This window comes from Lepisma saccharinum, chromosome 5, assembly GCF_977018435.1.
Source record: "Lepisma saccharinum chromosome 5, izLepSacc3.1, whole genome shotgun sequence".
Lineage (NCBI taxonomy): Eukaryota > Metazoa > Arthropoda > Insecta > Zygentoma > Lepismatidae > Lepisma > Lepisma saccharinum.
This window is the reverse complement of record NC_139233.1, coordinates 69,954,543-69,979,813: the sequence shown is the minus strand read 5'-3', so window position 1 is coordinate 69,979,813 and position 25,271 is coordinate 69,954,543. Positions and strand designations below refer to the sequence as shown.

Sequence of the window (25,271 nt, the reverse complement as noted above, 5' to 3'; positions counted from 1 at the left end):
TATAAGAAGCAACAGCATCCTTGTCGCCAGATTTATACAACGGTATCACATTAGCCTTTTTCCATGAATCCGGGAATGTTGCCTCATTGAAGCACCTGTTTAATAAAATAGAGAAAAGAATAGCGAAAGAAGAAGCAGTGTTTTTGAGAAAAATAGAATGGATTTCGTCAGGACCATTTGCGCGATTTTCAGTCAACGAAGATAGGATGCTTTGAACTTCTCCCGGAGACGTGGAGAGAGATGTCAGAGAGTGACAGGAAACTGGAGTGAGATTAGAAAGAGAAGAAACCGGTGTATTTGACACTATATTTTTAGAGAAAAAGGAGTTAAAGAGATCAGCACTGCCAGGGCCCTCTGCGTGTGTTGGGCCATGGTTTACTTCGAAAGGTATTCGGGAATTTTGCCTCCTTGAGTTGATGAGTGACCAAAAACGTTTGGGATATGATTTGATGCTGTTTGTGATGGCGCAGATGTATTCACTGTATTTAATTTTCTGCAGTTTTTTACAGTCACGTCTTAAATGTTTAACACTCGAATTACTGACATTTCATTTGATAACTCAAAGCGATCATTTTGACCATAATGTTTCATTAGACTTGTGAAGTGAAAAATCTACTTCTACAATGTTTGTGTATTTCGTACATTTTTTATAGTTTTCTGCTACAAAGTTATACAAAGTAAGAATTTAGGAATTTAAAAGTAGCCTGACAAAATTGTTGTACTTCCTTCGTCCTGAGACGATACTTCAGATGATTGACATGAAGATTTTTGGGTGTGTCAGCACTTATGTTCTTTGCACCTTTCACATTATACGGGACCATGCTTCTTACCATAACTAAATTCAACATTTGCGTCTTAGGAGGACAATCTTCTTTCCTAGGTTAAAATTTGAGGCCGTAAAGTAAGGACAACACACACACCCCTACAGAGAATTATACTGACCGAGGGTCCAGACGAGTTGAGTTGGTGTTTTTAAGTCCACTTTATGCACAGTAAACCAATTGGGACTGGACCTACAGTTTAAAGTGGAATCCGAACCACTATGTGCCTCCACCAGGTATCGTACAAAGCCAGACGAGAGAGCCTCACTGATATACAACATTGCAGTTACCGGAGTATACTATGTTTCAAAGTACCTTCTGCGAAAGTCACCCCTTATACCCAAATATAGCACGTTACATGTACTCCAGCTAATGACAAAGGTTAGCTTCAACTCGAAAGTATGATTAATGAAAAAAAAAATACAATCGCGTTTCATTTGATTTTTAAAGGACAATATATAGAAAATGTTACTCAAAATTTTAATAAGTAATGACTATGGTCAAAATGACCGGATATAGTAATTCCAGGTGGAAGGGAAAATTCCCACGTTGATATAAATTACTTCCCAAGTTTTATACCTATATCTAAACTACATTTTAAAAATGTCTCCAAAGTAAAATACCCGGGTCAATTCTTTGAAGATATAACTAGAAAACATATCGAAAGTATCAAATTGGCCACTTCCGTAATACTAGTGTTAATTGGGACTTCATCAACAGTCTTTCGTGCAATCCCAACCGTAGCAGTAGCCCCTTTCCTCACACTGATTCGCAAAATTCTAAACAGCATCAGAGTTGAAATACAAATTACCTAAAACAGGTGAATACGGTTTAGCATTATATTCTTTGTTGATATACTGAAAATTTCTATAACCGTAACAGTCTAGGCTACATATTATACTTAATTATAACAGTGTAATTCTCTTGACAAAGCAGCAATGATGGAGTGTATTGCGAGCTTCCGTGTCAGAGCGATTAGCGTAAGATGTAACGAAGTGAAGGGTGCTTGGTTCGAATGCTGCGTCAGTCACTGGGTTTGCCACGGCAAAAGTCGTCATTATCGCGATTAACCGAAGAGGAAACAAAAGAGGAAGAGATAAATGAGTTTGCGATCCACGTCGAACGCATGGCTAAGCATTAATCGATTCCCAAATCGTCGAATGCAATCGGAAACAATTCCTTTTTACAGGATATCCTGTATTCATATGTAATCTCGGTTAACCACGTTAGGCGGAGACGTTCATGCACGATCTGAATACACAGGCATCATTGAAATTCTTTGTAACTACACGACACTATTTCAAGCTACCCGCTCATAATAAAAATAATTAAGAGATTTTCAAACTACCCTGCATTGTTTAGTATGCCTTGTAGTATAATTTTAGCGCGGAAATATTAAAGTGGTACCAACAGTTGCAAGACACATTTTATATGTAACAACTAAAACTAAATCTCGAGGACCATCGAAGTTCAAGCGATTTCATTGGTCAGTGTGCAAGGCTTCCATCGTCACTGTTTTCTGGCTTTCTAGACCGGAGCCAGTTACTACTTCTTTTCGACTAGTTCCCTTGTTCTCACTGAAAATTTTGAACTACTGACGGGCCTATATATCACAGATATTTGTGAAACCTCTCTCTCAGGTCTCGTCTTCATAAGCCTTGAAGAGGCCTGGCCACGTCTCTACAAGCCTGTCAGAACCCAGTGTCACCCTTCCACAAGCTTTGAAGATGCTGGTATTGTTCCGCACAAGGTTCGAAGTGCCTGGTCTCGTCCCTCACAAGCATCGGAGAGCTCGGTCTCGCCTCCACAAGCCTCGAAAAGGGCTTGATCTCGTCTCCACAAACCTCGAATCGACTGGTTTTGTCCCCAACAAACCTCGAAGGACTTGCTCTCGTCTCCACAAGCCTCGAATTGTCTGGTTTCGTCCCCAACAACCCTCGAAGGACCTGGTTTCGTTCCCCCACAAGCCTCGAAGGACCCGGTTTCGTCTCCCAAAAGCCTCGAAGGGCCTAATCTCGTCTCCACAAGTTTGAATTGTTTGATTTTTCTTTCAAGTCCACTCTATGTACAGATAGGCTAACCGGGACTAAACCTAATTGATCCGAACCACTCGTTAGGTGCCTCTACGTCCATAAGTTTGGAAGGGCATACTCTTGGTCAGGCCTTACATACGAGACCCAGACTTGACTCATCTCGGTATCTACCAATGATTCTCGACGATCCACCATGCCTGGTCACGCCGTAATTCATTGCGAAACATCAAAACGACCTCGGTTTAACGTTTCTCAATATAAGATCGGACAGCTTTACCGTCTTTCTCATTTCGCGTAACAGTACATTTATTGGAAAATCAGTAGCTGGTGTGTGAACGAACAGGCTGCCGGCAGGTAAGAGAAAAAAGCATGGGATGAAAAAAGGGGGAGGGGGTTCGTTTGGCAGATGGATCAGGGGGCAACAAATTGCGCCTATCTTGCCCGCTCGGTCCAAGATGGGTGGGCCTCGCCGCGAAATGGATGGCTCTCTCCCGGCCCGGGTTAAAACACGGCCAGGAGCATATATCATCTGTCAGACCCAATCCGATATATGGGGTTCCGGACTGTGGGTGTAATCATTACTCCAAACCCAAATCAGCCCGTGCCCGCCTCGTATGCTCGTAGACAATCTGCCGCGCGTCTCCAGACTTGAGGCCAAATGAAGTGTTGCGAACCGGAGAATGAAGTTACGCTATTGATAGGAACTTAAAAATATACCTGTTACATATTTTCAAAAATTATTATTATTTTCCCCAAACTTCGCGTAAAAAAAGCCATACTCCGCATTTACCCCTGTAATTATCAAATAGTTCGTTCCTTTGTAGTGTATACAGATGCGATGTTTATAATTAAGAATTACAATTAACAAGAACTCTCAAGAATGTTGTATAGATGTAAACAACAGTAAAGTTGTTGCTTTAGATTAGCTATTTCTGAGAAAGATTTATATAGGCTAATACGATGTGTGGTGTTTGTGTGGAAATTGCATTTTTAACAGATAATTACATAGAAATTACACCGCACGAAGTCTAAACTTTGCTTTAATATTACAACGGAAGAATCTGTATATACATACAAAATCCGAGGACTTGAGGTTTATAAATTTTATATGAAATGAAAAGTGTATTCATCTGGTGTAATGTGATATATGTGTACCTACTACACAACATGAATGATAGAATTTCCAAAATAATCAAGATATGTATTTGGGCCTTCAAAAAGATTTGTGAACTGCGAAAGTCAAAAGAACCGTAATTCTATTTCACACTCAATTTATAATACATAACTTAAATAGCTATCCAAAAGATCTATCATTAAACTAGTTTAAAAGTATATTCACAACGACCTTTTTTATCGAAAATCGATAGAAAACTTTAAAATAGGATCGAGATTGAATACGAGAAATGAAAGCGAATCAATCAATGAAGAAGTTCGAACTGGGAACAATTCCATGTACAGTGGAATGCACAAGTATTACCAAGCAAATTGCCCACAATCATGTATTTTCCCTTTTACTTCACGCAATGGAAGCTTCAAGAATTGAAACAAAACGCCAAACAAGCTGCTGACATCCTCTGCACCAACATACGTAAAAATATAATTCTTAAAAACAAATAAGATAAGATGCCAGAGAAAAATTGTTGAAAATTGTCAAGGACAATTTGCCAGGCAATACTTGTGCATCTCACTGTACTCTAAAAAGAAACTCAAAATTACAGCACAGGAATGGCAAATTTAACCCAACAGAGAAATGAGAAAACTTCAACGTGCAAGTTTTCAATTTTTGTTGTATTTTTCACGCGTGAAGAAAGTGAAAATACTGTAAACACACTACAAAATGCGTAAAAGATCAAATGTCGAAAGCGGCCTGAGAGTGATGCTGATCACTCGCCTCCACTATGGTCGAGGCCGAGAATTATGTGGTGTTCTACCTCTACATCACCTAGGATGTGCCTTCGCGGCAACGTGCAATGTACAGGGGACAGTAACTAATAAATATTTCGGCGTTGACCTATCATTTTAAGGGCATGCGAGACAGTCTCCGTCCGGCTTTACCCTCCGAGTCAGGGTTGCCAACTTAGCTCTCTTGGAGCCAGATCTGGCTCTTTCGTGCACTCGTTTGGCTGTGAATTGGGGCGCCCGCCCCCTTGCCTCACTGATACCATCACTGGTTCCGGCCCACATAGACCAACGTTTGCCATGATTATACATTTTGCACGTGACTTGATATTGTTATATTGGCTGCGTCGCCCCATCCCCTCTTATATCCCCATCTACTATTTTTTAAAGCGTCGTGTTGACGTGAAATTGGAATAATATTCTTATCAGGGAATCCTTTATTTTCGATTTCGTACGACCATGAGATTGGTGATGCCGCCAGATTTAGATGGTGAAAATTAAGAATAAATTGTCATCAATTTAGAGTTAACGGTAATAACAGCGCCCCACCCCTTTGACAACTAACATTACTCTAGGAAGCACTTCGAAAATCTAGCTCCTTGAAACTCCATTTAAGGTGAAATTTAGCTCTCTTATGCGCACCATGTTTGGCAACACTGCCAGGAGGCAAGGAGAAATGCATTGGACATATGGGAGTATTTTTTTATTTGTTATCTTGGGAATATCACATTCCGATGGAATAGAAAATGATATCAAAGGGAAGAGGGCTGTTTGAAGAAGTGATTGTCAAGCAGAAAAGTCGAAACTCCAATTTGATTAGCCGTAACTTGATGTTGAAGTTGATTCCAAATATGGAATACATGGGATTCCGAAAATTCTTATTCGTCATATTTTTTACAGGTTGTATCTAACTTAATAATGAACTTTGAAAATCGCTTCCACCTGCCACATGTGGAGAAATTCATACTCTCTTGTACCCCCCCGTTTTTCTTCCGTAGCATTACCCATTCCAACGATATTCAAATAAATGCGCACATGGTGCGTAACTGTATCTCCTCGCCTTAAGGGTGATTGGGCTTACTTGAAAGCAACAGTAATAGACTCCGATCTGAAAAGCCAGAGAACGGCGGCGATAGAACTCGATGCACTGACCACGGGTCACACAACGAAAAGTCTTTTGGCAGGCCTTTGTCCTTCAAGGATTCTTGTGCCAGAGTTGAATTTTATTACTAATACTGCAGACATTCCTAAGGAAATGCCATTTCAACATAGAAGAATGAAGGGGTGGTCACCTTACCTCCCCCCAATTTGGGGTTAACAAACAAAAACTTTCCAGTTGGCTACATTGTGGCCACTGCACTGCGGAGCCCTCAACACTAATATCATCCTCCGCAAAAATTTATGTGGGACATAATTTAGCTTTGTTCCGCACCAGTCACAACGTGTACACTAGCATCTGTTCTCTGCTCGTTGATAAGGGAAATTCCTCATGGTATGGAAAGTAACAGGGGGAGAGGGAGGCGGAGGAGTGGAACTTGGAAAATAAATTGTCGGCACATCTTTCTCCGCCTTGTTGATGGGTGGGTGTCATCGAGCAGTAATTCAATATCCACTAACTGGCCTCTTCCTTCGGCAGCGACGAGGTTGCATTGTCTGGGCATAGTCTCAGTGTTGGCAGGTTGGTTTCCGAAAAAATCCCTAACGAGAAACAAAATTTCCCTTCATCAAGGTTGTACGGTTTGGTTTTGGTAAATGCGTTGCCTCGGTGTTAATCGGATAGTGCGTTCGATTTCCTGCCTGAACATCGGTGTTCAATTGTTTTTTCTTCTTTCATATTCATCCAAATCGTAGTGATAAATCGGAAGTGGTAGATAAACTACGTAACTAACTCCCTCTTCTCGTTAAACCTGAAGGTTTATGGCTTCAGGAACACAAGCCTTCCATCTGTCCCTATCCTGGGCAAGATCAACCCAAACTTTTCCATACTTCCGGAATATTTTACCCTGGGAAAATCCATGGCCTCATGTTGCCGTTTCTTAACATTTTTTTTTTTTAATGTATAGTTGTCAGTTCTACGACTAACCCCCAATATGAATGGAGGACCCCATAGTAGTCCACCAATCCTACAATCCAAGTAGATCAAAACTTTGAACGTTTCACTCTGTAAGTTGAAACTACGTTCAATAGATAAATGCAAGATCTTGTTACTGGTTGTCTGGTAAAAACAGAAAAATCAGGATGACAACTATTCTTGCACTGAAATATATCTTTCGAAATTACTGTGAACAAGCATTCCCGGTGAAGGACACTACAGGAACAGGAATCATCATGGGATATTCACAACAGAGCAGTTGTGCAGATGCACTTGATGCATCGAGATGTCAGCTGCCGATCCCTACACTGAAGGATGAAAGATTTTCCAAACGTATTAGATCCATAGATAAAAAAAGATAGCAGCGTGCATTGACAATTCTAATTTTTAGGTGGAACGTTTTCTATTACGTGACGGTGTCAGTGATTAAAAATAATATATCTGAACGTTATGTTAGAGTCCCGCTATATTTACCGATGCTTCTCCTCCCAGTTACATCACTTTCCTGCCACTTTTGGTTAATCGCAACGATGGGAATGAATGATTATGAGATGAAATGGATGCAGGGACAAATGGATTAAACACCACAAGTCCTCAGAGGATTATACTGACTGTGGGTACAGGCGCCAGAGCATCGTTAGCCTGTGACAATGCATCAACGTACTAGGTGCAAGATATTTGATTGCCTTCACCCCTTACATCTCACACTTTCATTGATGATTGCCCGTTATTGTTGACGACACGTTTCACTAATACGCACTTTTATCTAGATTCAATTCTCACGAAAAATGTTATCTTGCAATTTCTTTGGTAAGAAAAGTAGTCGTTTTAGGGGAAGAGTTAAGATTAAAAAAAAAGATGACGTCCGTACGATAAATGGTTGGTTACCAAACTACGCTGTTTAAAGTTGCTGCCGCTCGGGGATCTTTACCGGCCCCATATCCACTCCCGAAGTCGTCGACCACCGTCGGCATGGTTTCTCACACTTCCCTAGACACCTATTACCAGATTTTGAAGTCAATTCTCTGGGCCTGTCAGTACATACTCAACCTTACCCAGCGCCCGCATTATGGTTACGCCTCAAAGGGTTCCGGGTTCGATAACCGGTAGAGGAACATTGTGGTTCGGATCTCACTTTGAACTGTAGGTCCAGTTCCGATTAGCCTACGTGGCCACAAAGTGGACTTCGATTTCCCCACAATTGTATCCCTTGCAAAGAAAAATGCCTTTAGAAACAGAAAAAGCAATGCGTTTCTGGAACCTGTTCTACTTTTATATATATATATTTTAAAAATCCCTCTCTTTTCCCTCTTCTTGCAGAGAAATTTTCCTCGTTGTAGGATCACTGTTTCTTCTGACTTTCCATGGTGCTTTAAAATGCAACTGTTGACGTCCTGCGACCATGAATTTTGTAATGTATGGCTCGAGATGCGGCCTCTAGACGTTTGCGATTCTATCTGACGTAGATTTACAGCAGACGTGAATTGCCAAAGTTGCCAATAAAAGTGATTATTATTTTTCCCCTCTACGCAGGTTAACGGGGAAAACATCATATTAATGATGTGACTATTATTGCTTGCGTACTCAGGTAGTAAACTGCATTGAAATTTTTAAATCGTCCCCGAGGCACATTATAAGTTATTGCCATTAACTTACTTCAGCGATATCCATGCTAATGTCGCTGACTTCTCCACATCATTAAGTTAACCGCGACGATCGGGATAAATGATGATTAGATGAAGGAACGAACGCAATGAAACACGCAAGCCCTGGCCCAGCCTAATGAGAACAATTGGTGAGTTGTGGATGAGGAGTAAAGACTTCTATGCAGATATCTATCGGCAAACAAAGATACCAATCGATGTACAGCCAAGAGCATCACAAGAAAAAGCAGTGTTAATTCAGTTCAGACCAGGAGCCACACAAAGGAAAACAGTGTTAAACTACATAGACCAGGGGCCACACAAGGGAAAGCAGTGTTAGTCTACAGAGTCCAGGAGCTATACAAGGGAAAGCAGTGAAAATCTACAGAGATCAGGAGCTATAGAAGCGAAAGCAGTGGCAATCCGGAGAGTTTTGGAGCCATACAAGGGAAAGCAGTGTTAATCCAGAGTCCATGAGCCACACAAGGGAAAGTAGATTAAGCAGGAGCGTATATTCTAGGCTAGCTAGGCTATCTGCGAAGCCTGAATTCCAGAAAATACAATTCAGGAGGAAAATCGACAAGAATTGCATATAAAATTATTCATATCAGTGAAATGATGATGGTGTTCTGGAGTTGGCAGCCTGATTTGTTGTGAGTTGGCAACCTGATTTTCTATGAGTTGGCAACCTGATTTTCTATGAGTTGTTAACCTGATTTCCTATGAGTTGGTAACCTGATTTCCTATGAGTTGGTAACCTGATTTCATATGAGTTGGCAACCTGATTTCTTAGGAGTTGGTAAACTTATTTCTATTCATAGCCTAGGACCATGTGACATAGTGAGATAGCCCACATCTTGGGCTCAGTATACGCCACTGAGATTAAGGTTAAGAACCATACAAGGGAAAGCCGTGTTAATCCAGCGAGTCCTGGAGTCACACAAGGGAAAGCAGTTTATCCAGAGACCGAAGCAGTATCTAGTATCTAATAAATCGGCGCCTATTCACAGTGTTAAACTACATAGACCAGGAGCCACATAAGGGAAAGCAATGTCAATCCACAGAAACCAGGAGTCACACGAGGAAAAGCAATGTTAATGCAAAGGAGCTAGGACTCAAATAAGGGAAAGCAGTGACAATCCACAGAGACCAAGTGACACGAGGGAAAAGCGTGTCAACTCATACAGACTAGAAAACAATATCAATCCACAGAATTAGTATAATTTATATTAGAAACCGTCCTCCTTAGTGGCCGTGCGGTCTAAGGCTCTATGCTTTGGATTCTGACTGCGGGACGGCATGAATTCGAGTCCGCCTGGGTTCAGTCTCTGGGGTTTCGGCCTGTGTATAGGACCGGTGGCAATCCACCATCGTGAGGCAAATGGGGAGATACCAGTGAGTAGCGTAACCCGGTCTGGGAAATCTATAACTGCTGAGGGCTCGACGTGCTGACCCCAATTGCCGGTTGAAGATCTCCACACCTCTAGGTAGGATTGTGGAAGGGAGACTGGCAGTCGGGAGATAGGCCAAGGCCCTTCTAGAGCTGTAGGGACACGGGTTATGTTATATTATAAACCGTGCAGTGCACTGAACTGTTACCTTAAGTACTGTCCACCGGAATATAAAGGTTCTAGTATTTACTACTAGGTCCCCTAACTCGAGAAATAAATCGCCGCCTATTCACGAGAGCAAACCATCTGTCTCCACGTGTAATAAGAGACTGTATCGTAAGATAATTAATAGAATGAACGTTCAAAGTACAACCAAGCACTGGTACCGAACAGTAGCAGCTGGAATTACCTCTCTATTGCCACGTCCAGTGCAAAACCAGGGTCACAGACATCGAGTAGACCTTCACAAGAAACGGAACAGTAATAGGTCGACTTGCAAGGGAAAAGTCACATGCCGGGGTAGGTATTATTACGAGAAACTCGGCAATTTATTTCTCCCGAAGAAGGGGGAAGTGACCGACATCTAATGACCCTGCTATATTTCATTTGCCGTTTCTTCTCCTCCCTAAAGTCCTGACCTCCAACTTCTGTTGGAAACGTAACAGGTTATGTCCGGGTCGGAGGCCAATTTGAGAGTCCGATGGGAACCGACAGGGATCCACGCCTACCACTGCCCTGGCAATCCTTCCTCCCAGGACACGCAGTTTACAACTTATCTTTCCTCGTTTTTCCCACACTGGGATAAAGACAACATCAACAACAAATCTGACCGATCCCTTTGGTAACTGTATTGGTTCTCAAATGAAGAATTGTCCGAATCATCTGTTTCGAGAACGCATAACAAGTTTGATCACACGTTTTTAGTAACGAAGTTTGATTTGGTAAAAAAACATATGAGCTCCAATCAGGTCATTTTGATTCGGAAGGTTGCACTGGCGTGAAAATTTTACAGACATCCATGTTCGAGGGTGTCCAGATCTGATATAAAATTAAAAACATTTTAATGATGTATTTACCTCCTTAATGTAGTACAATCACGGACACTTTTGGATTGTAACGACACCATTTAAATTCCGTGGTGTCGTTTCAACTTAGAAATGTATATGACTGTACGTGACCACGCTTTGATAGGATTTGATTATAAAAAGCTACTTTTTCATGTAGGAATTTAATTATAATATTGAAAAAAACACGGAAAAGCCGGGAAATTGTGGGAGCGTTACATTTACAGGGTTCCCACTTAATTTGGTAAAACGAATTCCCTTACTATTCCAGGTTTAAAGAACATTTTTAATAAATTTCCTCATCATTCTGAGTTGCCTTAACATGCTATTTACCGCGTTAAACAGTGTTTGCTTACAAGGGACGTACTAACCAATCAATGAACGCTGAAAGCAGCAGGAAGGCATTTGTTGAATCTTCTGGATTTGAACGTCGATATTCTTGTGTACAGTGTCTACTGGATTTAGCACATATCCTTTCACCAGCCTAACACTGGTATGCACTTCCACTACACCCAGGGAAAGTAATCGTGTTGCATCGGTCTGCTGGTCGCGCATTCGCAGTCCTTTTTTACAGACTGGATATGGCAGTGTCACTTGTCGCTTCGGTCTGAAAGATTCCCTGTAGAGATTTCAGACCGAAGCGACAGACGTCAAGTGACAGCGAGGGTTCACAGTCACACCGAAGTAAGAAACGATACGTACAGCTTGTAGTGTCGCTTCGGTTCGAAAGGTTGCATTGATTACTGAGGGTCTGTTTCCAAGAGTCACTGTTGCTTGTCGTCTGCCACATTTCGCTTGTCGCTTCGGTCTGAAAACTCCATTAGATGTTATACCTTCTTTAGGCTTGGTTCAGCCTAGATTTCCAGACAGCGGCTTTCTTACTGTATTTATTCAAAGTTGAACCGTAATACCGTTACTGTAAAACAAGGAACTTCCTAGAAACTGATAGTACACCATATATATAGAACTGATTCTGCGGAGATGGCTACAATATCGAAGGCAGTACATCTCATGATCAAAGCAACTGCTAGTCGTCTACATTATTTTTTTCCTCCATTATACTTAATTTTTTTTTATCTTTTTATGCTATCCTATGGAAATGTTTTCTTTCTTGCTTGCTATGCGGAAGGCAGGACATCTCGCCCCCTTAGAAGTACACAGACAGAAATGAGATGTCCGTCAATCAAGCAAACACACAGAACATGTTCTGGCCGACCCCATTCAACGTTTAGCATTCTAATTCGCCGCTTGACAGGTGTTCTCTCACTCTTCTCCCCGAAGATAGAGCTGGTGGCAATGTTACGAGTCTCCCTCTATCCACTGACCGAAGAGCAAGAAAAAAATTATATGCGAGGACAAAAACTGTAAACGTCATTTATAAGAAGGGAACCGTAACACAAACTCAAAAAAGGACGTTTCCGCTCTGCGCGTTTGTTCAATTGGTAAAAAAAATCAATTTGTCAAGTTGCTGTATTTCTACTATTTTGGTTATTTTGGGTGGCTCTTCTGCATATCTATACTTTTATGGTGAAGCTTGTCCTCTCCGCAAATGAGCAGTGTTGCCAAACCGCTTTAGTAAAATAACTAAAGGATACCAAAAATGAAGCTAAAAATCCATTTGAGGTAAGGTAGGCATTGTCAACCCCTCATATTTGTGAAATAGCTCTCTCGTATGCACAGTCACATACATATTGGACATCTAGATCCTGAAATATGTACTCGCTTATGTGCGTTGTCGGTGATAGAATTTGCCATTGAAAATTTGCTATTACAGGATGGCCACTCTAGGACCATGATAAAATTCAAGTATAATTCCCGGTTTTCAAGGCGAACTTTCCAAAAATTCAAGGGTATACAAGCAGATGTTTTCTTTATATCACCGTATTATGAATCTCACCATTAACACATATGCACACACAAATATACTAACAATATAAAGGGTCTGTGGGATTCCAATGTATACAAAAACTCTAAATCAATTCAATTAAAAGGTATTATTTAAAATATTTAATTTAAGGTACGGAGTTTACATTTGCAATTCCACATAATTATTCCGACTCGAAATGCATCTTCAAACACAAGTGACGGATGTTACGGGATATACTAACCTACGAACATTTGTTAATTGTACAAGAACTTCAAACTCAAATTTGTCTATTCAACTTTAGGATATCTTATCTTGCAATAATCTTTCGTCTGTGAGATAGGTTGTTCTGCAAAAGACATCACAAAAATAAACCAATTGAGAGAATTCTGTTTTATTTTCCCTTCCCTTTCGTTTCCTTCCTAGAGAAAAATTAAACCTATACTGTGAAAAACTTGCCTCAGAGCATTTATAAATATGTATAAATTCAATGGGACTTGGATTAATAAAAATTCCAATTTTTCACGTCTACGGAGAAAAATTTACGTAGAATTCAAGCAGAATTCCAGGACTGCCCGGTGAGTAGCCAACCTGTATTAAAATGCGTAGAGTTAGGCAACACACTAACGCCTTGCAGAGAAGCGAGCATTCCAGGGTGTAGGTGCCCCATTTTTACTGCCGGTGACTGTATGTGTGAACTGTAGAGCGAGCAGAAGTACTATAGCGTTGTAAGGGTGGTGGAAAGGAGGGTGAGCGAGGCAGGAGGCTTAGTCGGTCGCGTTCATGCAGTGGGAAACATCTCGTCATCTAATCCGTGAGGAACAGTGCGGTGTGGCATTGTAATTATGGTAGAAGAAACAGGTGGTGGTTCCGTAAAAAGAAGGCCGACTTCCCTCACAGCTGCTCCCCCAATCCGTTTGCTGCTTACCACTCTTGATGTACGGTGCGCAGGCGGCAAATTCGCATTGAACAGCTTGGGCCCCGGAAGTGCAAGTTCATCAGGCTAGGTTAATAGCATCATGCGAAGGTGACTATGCAAAATCCCCTTTTTGTACACTCAACCAAAGCAGGGTTAGACCGATAGTGTGTAATTCAAAATAAATAAAATGTTCTTGTCAGGACGAAAGTGGCGAAACAATGCTGCTTAAACACGGTATCTGAAGCTCGAAATGTGATGTTCATTTCTTGGTAACAGAGAAAAGGCTGCCACACTAAAAGGAGCTAGATTGGCAACCGTGCATATGAGGAAGGCACAATGGTTGTTTTTTCTATTTACTCTTTCTCAGACTTTCTCGCTTAGCTGGCTTTAGTTTTTCAATACATCCACCCAAATCATTAGCACTACACTACGGAATTACCTGCAGGAGGTGTTCAAACTGGGATCACCCTTTGACCTCTAGCAACGTCAGACACGCGTGTCTGTCTCCATAGCAACCGACTGTTCGCTTCCTAGTACAGTACACACCATGTATCCCATGGAGTCCTACGGTTCAGCGTTCGATAAGAAGGTGTAGATCAAAAGTTGCGATATGGCGTCCAGGATACGAACCCAGAGCCTTGGATAAACTGTACGTAGTGTTAGTACGTCCAGTCCCGATTTACCTATCTGCGAACAAAAATTTATTTTTCAATTTTACGTCACTTTTATGCCACTTTAGGTTAACTGCGACGATGAGACTTAATGAAGGGACATTCACAATGGAACACGAATGTCCAGGCAGGGATTGAACACGTGGGCTCTTCGGTGGCGAGATTGTGAATCGACCACTCGACGTGCTCGGCGCTGAAAATCACACTGAAGTTGGATTGAAACCAAACTTTCTCAAATCTTTGCTTAGGTATTTCACATATTTCGACTGAATCGCGACGACAAGGATGAATTGTGAACGTATAACGCATGATGTTACAAACACAATAATACATACATTCCTTAGCCAGGGTTTATACCTGGAACCTGTAGCGCCTTACGGTGACGACTCTATCACGTAGCACTACTAGGTTATTAGTAGACCTCGGATTTTAGGTTTGTAACCTATTTTTTCCTATGCAGGTAAATAAGAAATAACAAGTTATATCGGTGTTTAAAAAAAAAACAACGAAACAACTGACTAAGTTTTATAGTGCCTAAAATAACCTATTTTGCTTGATAGGACCTATTTTAGGTTTATGTGCCTAAATTAAACTCTTTTTTTAGGTTTTTATATTTTTTTTTTAGGTTTAACTGGATTTTTATATCTCGCAGAGGTATTTACTAGGTTTGGTAGCGAAATAATTCAATGACTGGCGTGTTTGAAACATGTTTTCTGTCGATTTCCCTCCCTCCAAGTATATGATGTTTATCAAAGATTTAAACAAAACAAAAATGTCTGACGTCACTGTTACCTGCAGACAGTGGCGGCGAAAGGGGACAGTTCCCCCCTACTTTTTACCCTGTACTATAGACTCTTAATGCTAAGCCTTGCCTACTAAGATAAAGTAAACTGTCCTTGCCGCCCCCCCTCCTCCCCATTCTCAGTTTTGGCACCCAATCGTCTCTACTGCATGCACAGTTCCAAGTGCAAACTTCTGATCTGTGTGGCCTTGTTCACTTTCGCGTCAGTTTGGTCCTTTTTGGCATTCACGCCTTGCGTAGTAATATTTCAGCATTCAAATTAGCACTTTTGAAAGATAATTTTCAGCACATGAAATGATCCTCACAGACAAAAGGTGGAGTTTGAGTGTGGACAAAGCAAGAAGATTCATGGTGGTCACTAGGACCATGATAAAATTCAAGTATAATTCCTGGTTTTCAAGGTGAACTTTCCAAAAATTCAAGGATACGAGCAGATGTTTTCTCTATTCCAACCTTACGTATTACCGACTCTCACCCTCCCTTCCACACACAAAAATATTGACAATATAAAGGGTTTCTATGATTCCAATGTAGCAAAAAAATTAACTCAAGATATATTACATTGTAATAATCTTCCGTTTGTCAGATAATTTGTTCTGTAAAAGACACTAACAAAGTAAACGGATTGAAAAAAAAATTGAAAAAATTGTTTTATTTTCTGTGTAGCTTTCTTTTTCATCCTCAAAGAAATGAATGAAATAAAAGCTAAACTGAGAGAAACTTGCCTCAGGTCATTTATAAACATGTATAAATTCAATGGGATATGAATTAATAAAAGCTGCAATTTTTCACGTCTACGGAGAAAAAAATGGAATAGAGAAAACATCCGCTTGTGCCTTATTCCATGTCTTGCCAAAATTCATAAATATTGCCCGAGCCAATAATTCACGCATAATTTCCGGAGCCAATAATTCACGCGCAATTCCCGGAGCCAATAATTCACGTGTAATTCCCGGAATTCAAGGAATTTCAAGTGAGTAGCCACCCTGATATTGTGCAGCAAATTATACATAGCTACGTAATTCATTTTCCATATCAACAAGTAACTTTTTCTAACAGCACAAGTGCAGTATTGTAATAATTTGTAGATAATTTTGAAAATGATATAAAGAAATGAAAATTTGTTTAGAAAATGAATGTTTGGTTATTACGGTTCTTGTGAATTTTTTAACGATTGCATCTAATCAGTATTTTTCGGGAATTTTGTGCCAAATAAGTCTTTTTGCAACATATTTCAGGATTTTTCGAGCCTAATTTAAGGTTTTTAGAACCTATTTTAGGAACCTAAAAGCACACTTTTTAGAACCTAAACATTCGAGGTCTAATTATTAGTAACACCTGGATTCGCTTCATAGCTAAGAATCTGCAATATGCTCAATGAAAATTGAGGTGGATGGGATGACCTTAGCTGAATGTACTCAAATGTCAACCTAGTACACCCTGGACTGCAATCTTGCAAGCTAACAAGGCTCTGGCGCCCGGAACCAAAGTCAATATCCTCCGTTTTGTGTCGTCCGTGTATGCTTAGCAAAAAAGTGGTTGAAGGGCGACGTAAAAATAAACTACATGAAAAACACTCGCTCAATGGTAACTACTATTACGATAGTTCATTTTCAACAATGACTCTGGTTTCCTTCAATGGATTGGAACCTTCAACTGCTGAAACACAACTAGAGGGCTCACAACATATTTCATTCCAGCTCCTCCCCCCTCTTAGGAGCATCATCACATACGTAATACGAAACGAGACCTGTAAACCGAATTAAAACATTCTCGTCACACACATATATTTCTCTTTGGAGAATGATTTATATTTACAATTAAAAAGCACCAAAAGTTATGGCCGACTGCAAAACTGTCAGCCGTCGCAAAAAGGAGGTTCGGAGGTCGGCATTAAAGCATGCGAGCAGTATTAAACGCCATAATGATCGCATAGACATACTGCTGACGTGCAAGTACGCCTTCTCCAGCGACTTCAAGTGTGCTCCACCGTGGAAGCAGATAGGACTAATCCTCTGCCGATGAGCATTAATTCCGCCGGACCACGATCCGGCGAGCGGCGCGTAGGGACACTCCAGCGGAGGAAACACCGCACCGGCAAGGTCAAACGTCCATGAATCACGGACGGGATAGGCATAACTGTCGGCCGAAAGACTGCGGGGGTGGACCACCAACGCAGGCGTTTAGATTATTTAGCATACTCCTGTTGAAAAAGATGAGCACTTTTGGAAGACAAATGTCTTACAAATTCCTTTTGTGCGACGTGTCACGAATGCCAGGCCACTGGTCATTTCGTTGTGGATACATTCCTCACGATCACGGGGGGATGTTCTACAAGCGGGATTCATATGTTGGTTAATTGGTGCTGCGTGTTCCTACCACACGGTTTAACCACAACAGTGTTAAGAAGTAAAGCTTTGCATAAGAATTCATAAATCTTATGGATGGAACCACATAGCGACTTCCCCTCACATTTCAGATGGGTCTATGATTTTTCAGCAGCACGGTTGCTGATGTAACATGAATCCAAAGGGAGCGTTCTGACCGAAGGGACATGTGTCACTTGGAAACAAACCTTCGAAAATAAAAACAACCTTTCGTACCGGAATGTCACTACAAACTGCACGTGTAGCTAGGACTGAGCAGTTTTCTCAACATCGGGGATCTTATCGCTTCAGCCTGTCGTTAGTTCATGCGCAGTGATTACTTTATTACTTTTCTTCAGACTAGATGGGACCCGTGACGCTTGTCACTTCAGTGTGACCCCCCCCCCCCCCGGTGTACTCTTTATCACAGGACAATTTGCCACAAAAACTCATTAAAAGACAAAATTCGAAGAAGGGAAGAAAATTCTTGGGGATTAATTTACGGGTCATGTTTCAATTGCGCGCATTATACAAAAATGAAAATGCCATTTTAGTGTAGAATTCGAACAAATATGACCCAACCTCCTCATAAAATAGCAACTTAAATGGAGCAGCAGCAGAAAGAAGTCTAGAATTCGGAGGGGTGCCGTGGAGGGCTTGTTTAGCGAACCAGGTTTGTAGCACAATCCCAGGTTGTATCAGATTCAATCCCCGACACCGGAAAAACAAATTGTTCACTTGAAGACAAGGTAAGTGCTCTCTAGAAACGTAGTGTTGTGTTAGTACATCCAATCAATTAACACGGCATGCTAAAAATTACAGGTTCGAATCCTGGCCGAATCCTGCATTTTTCGCTGAAATTTCTACGAACGCCAATTACACATTAACGCCAAGAAGACTGCCCTGTTACACCAAAATCTGAATATTTTTAAGACCACGCTTAGTGTTACTTTGAACCACATATTTTTACAGTCTACTACGCAAGTGTATTTTCCACAGTGTGTTTGCCGGCCACAGTGGAGGAGTGGTTAGGACATCGCGCTACGACGACAGGGGTCCCGGGAATCCTGGCCTAGGGATGGATGTTTGTGAGTGTCCATTCATCAATTTCATCATATCATCACTCATCCCCATCTTCGCAAATTAGCCAAGTGGCAGAAGAAGCGAAGTAAAAGAAAGCAAATAAATCAATGAATCAATCAATCCACAGTGTGTTAAAATGACTCCCAGATAAGACTGACGGATTGATTTGATTTATTTTACTTCATTTTCCTGCCACTTTCTAGCTAATTGCAAAGATGAGGATGAGTGATGATATGATGAAGGGACACAACGAACAACCATGCCCAGACGGGGATTCGAATCCGGGACCCCCTGGTGTTGTAGCGCCCTGTGCTAAACATTACGCCACTGTGGTCGGGACTACCAGTAAGAGCTTTCAAGATAAACACTAGAATATTCTCTTGAATCTTCCCGAATATAGAGCATAGGTCTACGGTTCAGCCGAATCTGAAATTAGTTTCGAACCCAGCACCCCTAATTTTTCAGCGCGTTACAACTACACACCGGCTGCATGCGTGTGCGTGCGGAGCGATTCCACAGGTGTGTGACGATGCGTGAGAAAACTTGTCCGTGAGGGTGTGTGACGCAAAAGGGGAGGCAAATGAATGAAAAGGTTTCTCGGAGGGGGGGAAGCTCCCGGAAGCCACAGCATCCTTCGAGACAAAAGTCTTGAGGTCTCGCAAGGGCGCCGGAAACCGCTAATTTCACCTCGGATTCCTTTTTCGGTTCCCTCGCCGCTCTCTTTCCACACTCCTTCCTCTAGCTTCCGGGGACTAAGAAATTACAACGTGCAATGAAACCGGGGGAGATGGGGGAGGGGATCCTCTGGAAGGCGGTTATTATAGGAACGGTGGTGCGTTCACGGGAAAATACCCACAGACACCTCACTGCCAACCATGTGGCGGACTTTGGACTTTCTAATTAATTTCAATATCGACAAAATACTGTTTTTGCAGTGATAGTATCGAGACGAGACGTGTCTAGTGTTGTAAAAACTAGGACTGAGTCGATATCGAAGCGGAAAATATCGCTTGAATTTTATCTATTTATCCTGGAAATTATGCATAATTCGAACATTCTATCGATTTTGTAGGGGAAGCGGGGGCTAGTTGCAACACTTTTAAAATTTTCAACTTCAAAAAATTATATAATTTTTGCTTTTCAACACACGTCCACGAAACTTTGTAGTTGGAAAGGCGGGATACATTCCACTTGCACAGAAAATTTGAGAACCTCGACACTCATGTACTTTTATTGGAAATTTAAAATTTCCAAACACCTAATTTTTATTGCAACTTGCCCCGTATGCGTTGCAACAGTGGATGGGGCATATTGCAACACTTGGGAACATAAATGAAAGTAATAACGAAAATCTTAATTTATTTAACAAATGATACAAAAAACGATATGAATATTATGTTACAAACCGTTGAACATATGCTGACATTGTAACAATATTTTAAACTTCAAGTAGGCCTAGACCTAAATTTAGCATATTTGTGGTTTATAAATGTAGGCTAGATAAAGGAGTATACAAACAAAAGAAACACTTTCTTTAATCTGAGAAACAATGATGACAGACATAAAACGCATCTTCTTTCGCAACATTTCTTGAAATATGTCCACCCGTCACACTCTATACACTGTACCCACTCCCTTCCACTTGTTGCAACTTACCCCTCACCCACATTACTTAACAAAAGGACGAAAATGTCTTCAACATGAATCTCATTGTAAACATGGCTGTTATTATTTTACAGGTGAAAGTACATGTGTATCATTAATAGCAACATAATCAACGACAGTTACTTGTCCTAGTCGCCAGTCACTTCAAAATAAATTATTCAAATTTTACTCACCTAGTCTGAAAACAACAATTCTTATTTCCTGTAACTGTTATCAGATCGCGTGCACCAACAATCTAGAACGTTTCTTCCTCTACAAAATGCGCATGCGCCAAGGGCAAGTTCGTTCTCGTAAATCTTCACGTTGAGGAGATATTAACATTGTTGCAACCTACCCCTGATGCAACTAGCCCCCGCTTCCCCTACTAATATTGTTGTGTAGAAAAGTGTATTTTGTAGCTACATAACAGGTATTTTTATGTTCTGATGTATTTTTTAAAAAAAATTAGAGCAAAACTCTGGTAAATTGATGCTTATAATTGGAGTTTCAGTTTCGTTTTAAGACCACTTTATGCACAGATAGGCTAATCGGTACTGGGAATACAGTTTAAAGTGAAATCCGAACCACTAGGTGTCTCCACCCCGGGACCAGTTGATTACAAGGGGATGACGTAACCACTACGCCATCGGGGAGGCCCTACTTATAATTGGAATGCTCACGCACCAATAGATTAATCAATATATTGAACTTTTAATTGCTGTAATTTTCAAGCATCAGTATCGGTGGGAATCTGTAAGAATATCGATTCAAAGTGAGATCGGTTCAGCTTTAGTAACACATTAAGTGTTTTCACGTAAAAAAAATTAAAAAACACAGCCACCCTCTTGGTATGTTTGAACTTGCAAAAAACTTATGTTTGTATTTATTATTACGAGATTAAAGACGGCATCGAGAACGAGTCAGGCTCAACATCCACGGAACGTTCGGATGTGTTCATCCACGCATGTTGTAATATTCTCACATGACACAAGTTTACAGATGGGGGTGGGTTCCTGTTAAGCAAGACTATCCCAAGGCGAAATGTGTTAGCACGGAGGTATTAAGCAAGTCTCTCCTACACCCTTGCGTTTACAACATCGCAGTCGAGGTGCAATTCTTCGTTTTGATCACCGTTCCCACTTCACTACTACAACTCGAACATTTTTCTTTTTTCCTACTCTTTGAAACATTAAGGCATGTAGGGGTCCCACACAATCACGATCTCAGCCATTAACGAGGTGACGCGACCAGCATCACGCTCCGGGACGCTCGGACGCGGTGCGACATTTTTTTGTTTTGCGCCGTGAGATAGGACTCTGTCGGACTGGTAGGAGTCTCCAATTGCACTATAGATAGCTTGGAGTGCAGTTGATACTGAATCATGTCCGAGCTGACAGTGTTTCAAAAAGGACAAACTGTTGATGACTGCCTTGCAGGCGCCTCTGTTGCCAAAGTAACCATGTTATTTGGCGTATCAAGAGGGACTCTATCCAAGATCATGATGACATAATAGTGTGTCCGGAAAGACATCATCAGATAAACACCTGCGTGGACGAAAATGTACACCGAGTGATAGAGACAGAAGGACACTGAGGAGGATTGTGACCATGTATTTGCATGAAGAATGGTGTAAGATCCGATTATCCACCATCCGGGACTAGTATTTGTCCAATCCTCGGAGACTGCAGGCCGTTTTGGAAGCTGAAGGCGGTCCTGCACCTTATTAGCTCCAGCATTCCAGCTTTTCTTCGCAGGTGTTTCTATATTTTTGTACATCCCCTGTATTTTGTTAGATCAGATTCTTACGCTCGGAAAAAATTCAAAACTCGAGATCACTTACACCCTGGGAATCGAACCAAACGACCGCGGATCATTTTTTTCCCCTACATCTTTGTATTTTCTTCGAAAGCCTTATTTGTGCCCTCTCTTCTACACTCATAAGTAGCAAATATTTTTTTCTTTTCTATTATACATGTATTTGTTAATTAACAGGGACTCGCTGAGTTCAGGAACGTTGCATCAACGGCAATCTTTTAAAGTTATTGATTTCCATTCGTTTTAGTTTAGTAAAAAAAGGTGAATGTCTTGTGTTTAGCCCGTGACTCGACAGCCCTTGAAGGGCCTAGGCCGATCTCCCGACTGCCAGTCTCCCTCGCACAATCCTACCTAGAGGTGTGGAGATCTTCAACCGGTAATGGGGTGACATGGGGTCAAGTGAAATACGTAATTTCATATCCTCCATTGAAAATGTAAATGTTTTATCTCCAAATTGTAAACAAATCTAGATACTTTGGCTGTAGATTTAGGATGCAATTGCTTCATCCCTGCTATTGTCTGACGCCTACATACAACCAATATTTATATATGGACAGTCTTTTTGGTCCATGCACATAACTTGCAAGCAGCTACGTGAATGCAAACTCCAACAGCAAATGAAATCTTAACAACAATTTCCTCAACCAGCCACAAGCGCCAACCGAATATGAGATAAACGACTTGCATTCTAACCTCAGTCACTTGTGTGAGATGCTTAGCACTAGTAGTGGTCTTCGATTCTTACTTTTGATGTTAACAGACAAACATTTTGCATAATAGTGGAATCAAAGTAGTTGGTTGATTTCACAAAATATGAATTACTTACTTTACTTTGCTACCTAATGACAAATTTATAATGGAATTGTTTCATCTCCATCTCGTTTCCATCAAAGATAGTGCTGCGTGCATTTGTTCTACCTGAAATTTCAATTATTAATTACAGCATAAATACCTAATCAAACAACTACTTCTATTTAAAGAGGCTTCAATATATCAGCCTTTGCAATGATACAATGTTGGCAAAGATCTAAGAAATATACAGGGTGTATCAAAAAGAATCATCCGATTTCGAAGGGCTATATTTAGGAAACCAATGAACATAGAATCTCGCAGCCAGTTGTACAATACATGTTGTAACATCAAGTTTTACTTACACTAGGTTTTGATTTGTTGCAGGTAAGTGCTTTACTGGTGCAGCTCAATCTTTAGTCCGCATCAATAAGGCAACCCAGCAACAGGAAGCATTCTGCGTTCTCCACCTCAACAAATGTGAGTCCATTACAGCTGTGCAGCGTGAGATTCGTCGTCACCACCTACTGCTCACAGTATTCGACGTTGCACAGTTGTAACGAACTCACATTTCTTGAAGCAGAGCATGCAGAATGCTTCCTGTTGCTGGGTTGCCTTCTTGATGCGGACTAAAGATTGAGCTGCACCAGTAAAGCACTTACCTGCAACAAATCAAAGCCTACTGTAAGTAAAACTTGATGTTACAACATGTATTGTACAACTTGCTGCGAGATTCTATGTTCATTGGTTTCCTAAATATAGCCTTTCGAAATCGGATAATTCTTTTTGATACACCCTGTATAATGTCACACTTTAAAGGGCTCTCCTGAAAAAATGAAAAATTGGACATAGAACATTTTCTCAGTGTACGATATAGCCTAACTTTTCTCAAATCTTGAACAACAAATTTACAACAACAACAATAATGTCTTAATGAGATTAACAGTAAAATGCATGAATGGAATAAAATGCATTACATTTCGATTCAAGTAGAGAGAAACGTTCCGGTATTTCGCTTGATTCACCTTAAAACTTCATTTGCTCTTGATGCATTAAAAAAATGCATTGGATTCAATCAACGACGAACCAAGAAAATAACAATGATATACATATAATTTGAGTTATTTGTGGTTTGTGTCTATCATTTCTTCCGCCTCTATCTACCGAGAAGCAGTACGTTGCAGTCTCATTGTTTCTCACAGTCACTCGCACCATGTTGGTTGCAAACCTCTTAATCGGCACCTGTTAGCGGTCTTAAGACCCGGGGAAATCAGAGGAGAATTGAATTAGATTACGGGTTGCGCCTTGTAATTTGTTGGGAGCGTTTAGAAAGCGCCACTGCACGGCCACGCCCCTCGCCTTCGGCAGCATGCAATCCTCTTCTCGGGGTCTCCACCGCGATCAACACCCGTGAACAATGAATGCGCGATACAGTGCTGCACGACGCCTCCGTTTCCAACTAAATTTGGATACATTTCAATGGAGGCGACTCAAATTAAGTGCTTAGCTCAAAACGTAGAGCTCGTACCCGTATTTGTAGTTTTGTTATTTCACGTCGCTTTTCTGACACATTGACTAATCGCGACGACGAATATGAGCGATGGACGACACCTAACGCACTCTGCCACCTAGCAGGCAGTTCTTCCCTGTAAAATACTGATCGACTGACGTCGGCATATTACCTATAAATTCATATTATTTTCGAAACATCCCAAGCTGAGCGTGCTACTCTAACTAGCGAGCCTACCAATAGTAGAGAAAGAGGATCAGGATTGGCATGTTCAAAACAAAAACAAAAATGTTTAAAACAACTTCATTGAAACATTTAAAAGATACGATTTCAAACACAGTGTTTCAAACATGTTTTTTTGTGTGTTTGGGGGGCCTCCCCGATGGCGCAGTGGTACCGTCGTCGCCTTGTAATCAAAGGGTCCCGGGTTCGATACCCGGTGGAGACACATAGTGATTCGGATCCCACTTTAAACTGTAGGTCCAGTCCCGATTAGCCTTACTGTGCATAAAGTGAACTTAAAAACACCAACTCAATGAATTAATCAATTTGTGTGTGTGGGAACTCTTTATCTTTTCATTCAATCTGTGTCACTACTGTGCACAGCAATTTGTTGACTTCAGGTGGTCCTCTATTTTTTCAATTATTTAACTGTGAAAATTTTAATAAAAGAACTGAAAATAAATTACATTGTTCTCTAGGGTGTTCCCAATATCTCAGTATTACTTTTGTTCATAAAAACATAAATACAATGTAAATAGGACGCAAAATGCACTTGGTGGACCTATCAGGCTTTGAATGAGTGTCATTCGAGACACTCATGCCAGTGACAGTGCACAATTTAGCTGATAATGATGGTATTTTT

At 40.9% G+C, this 25,271-nt stretch overlaps 1 protein-coding gene across 1 annotated transcript in view; it reads right to left on the bottom strand.

The window, feature by feature from the left end:
- LOC145987869 (mannose-P-dolichol utilization defect 1 protein homolog) overlaps positions 1–25,271 on the bottom strand; it is a 205,840-nt gene that overhangs the window by 57,842 nt on the left and 122,727 nt on the right. The window lies entirely within an intron of this gene.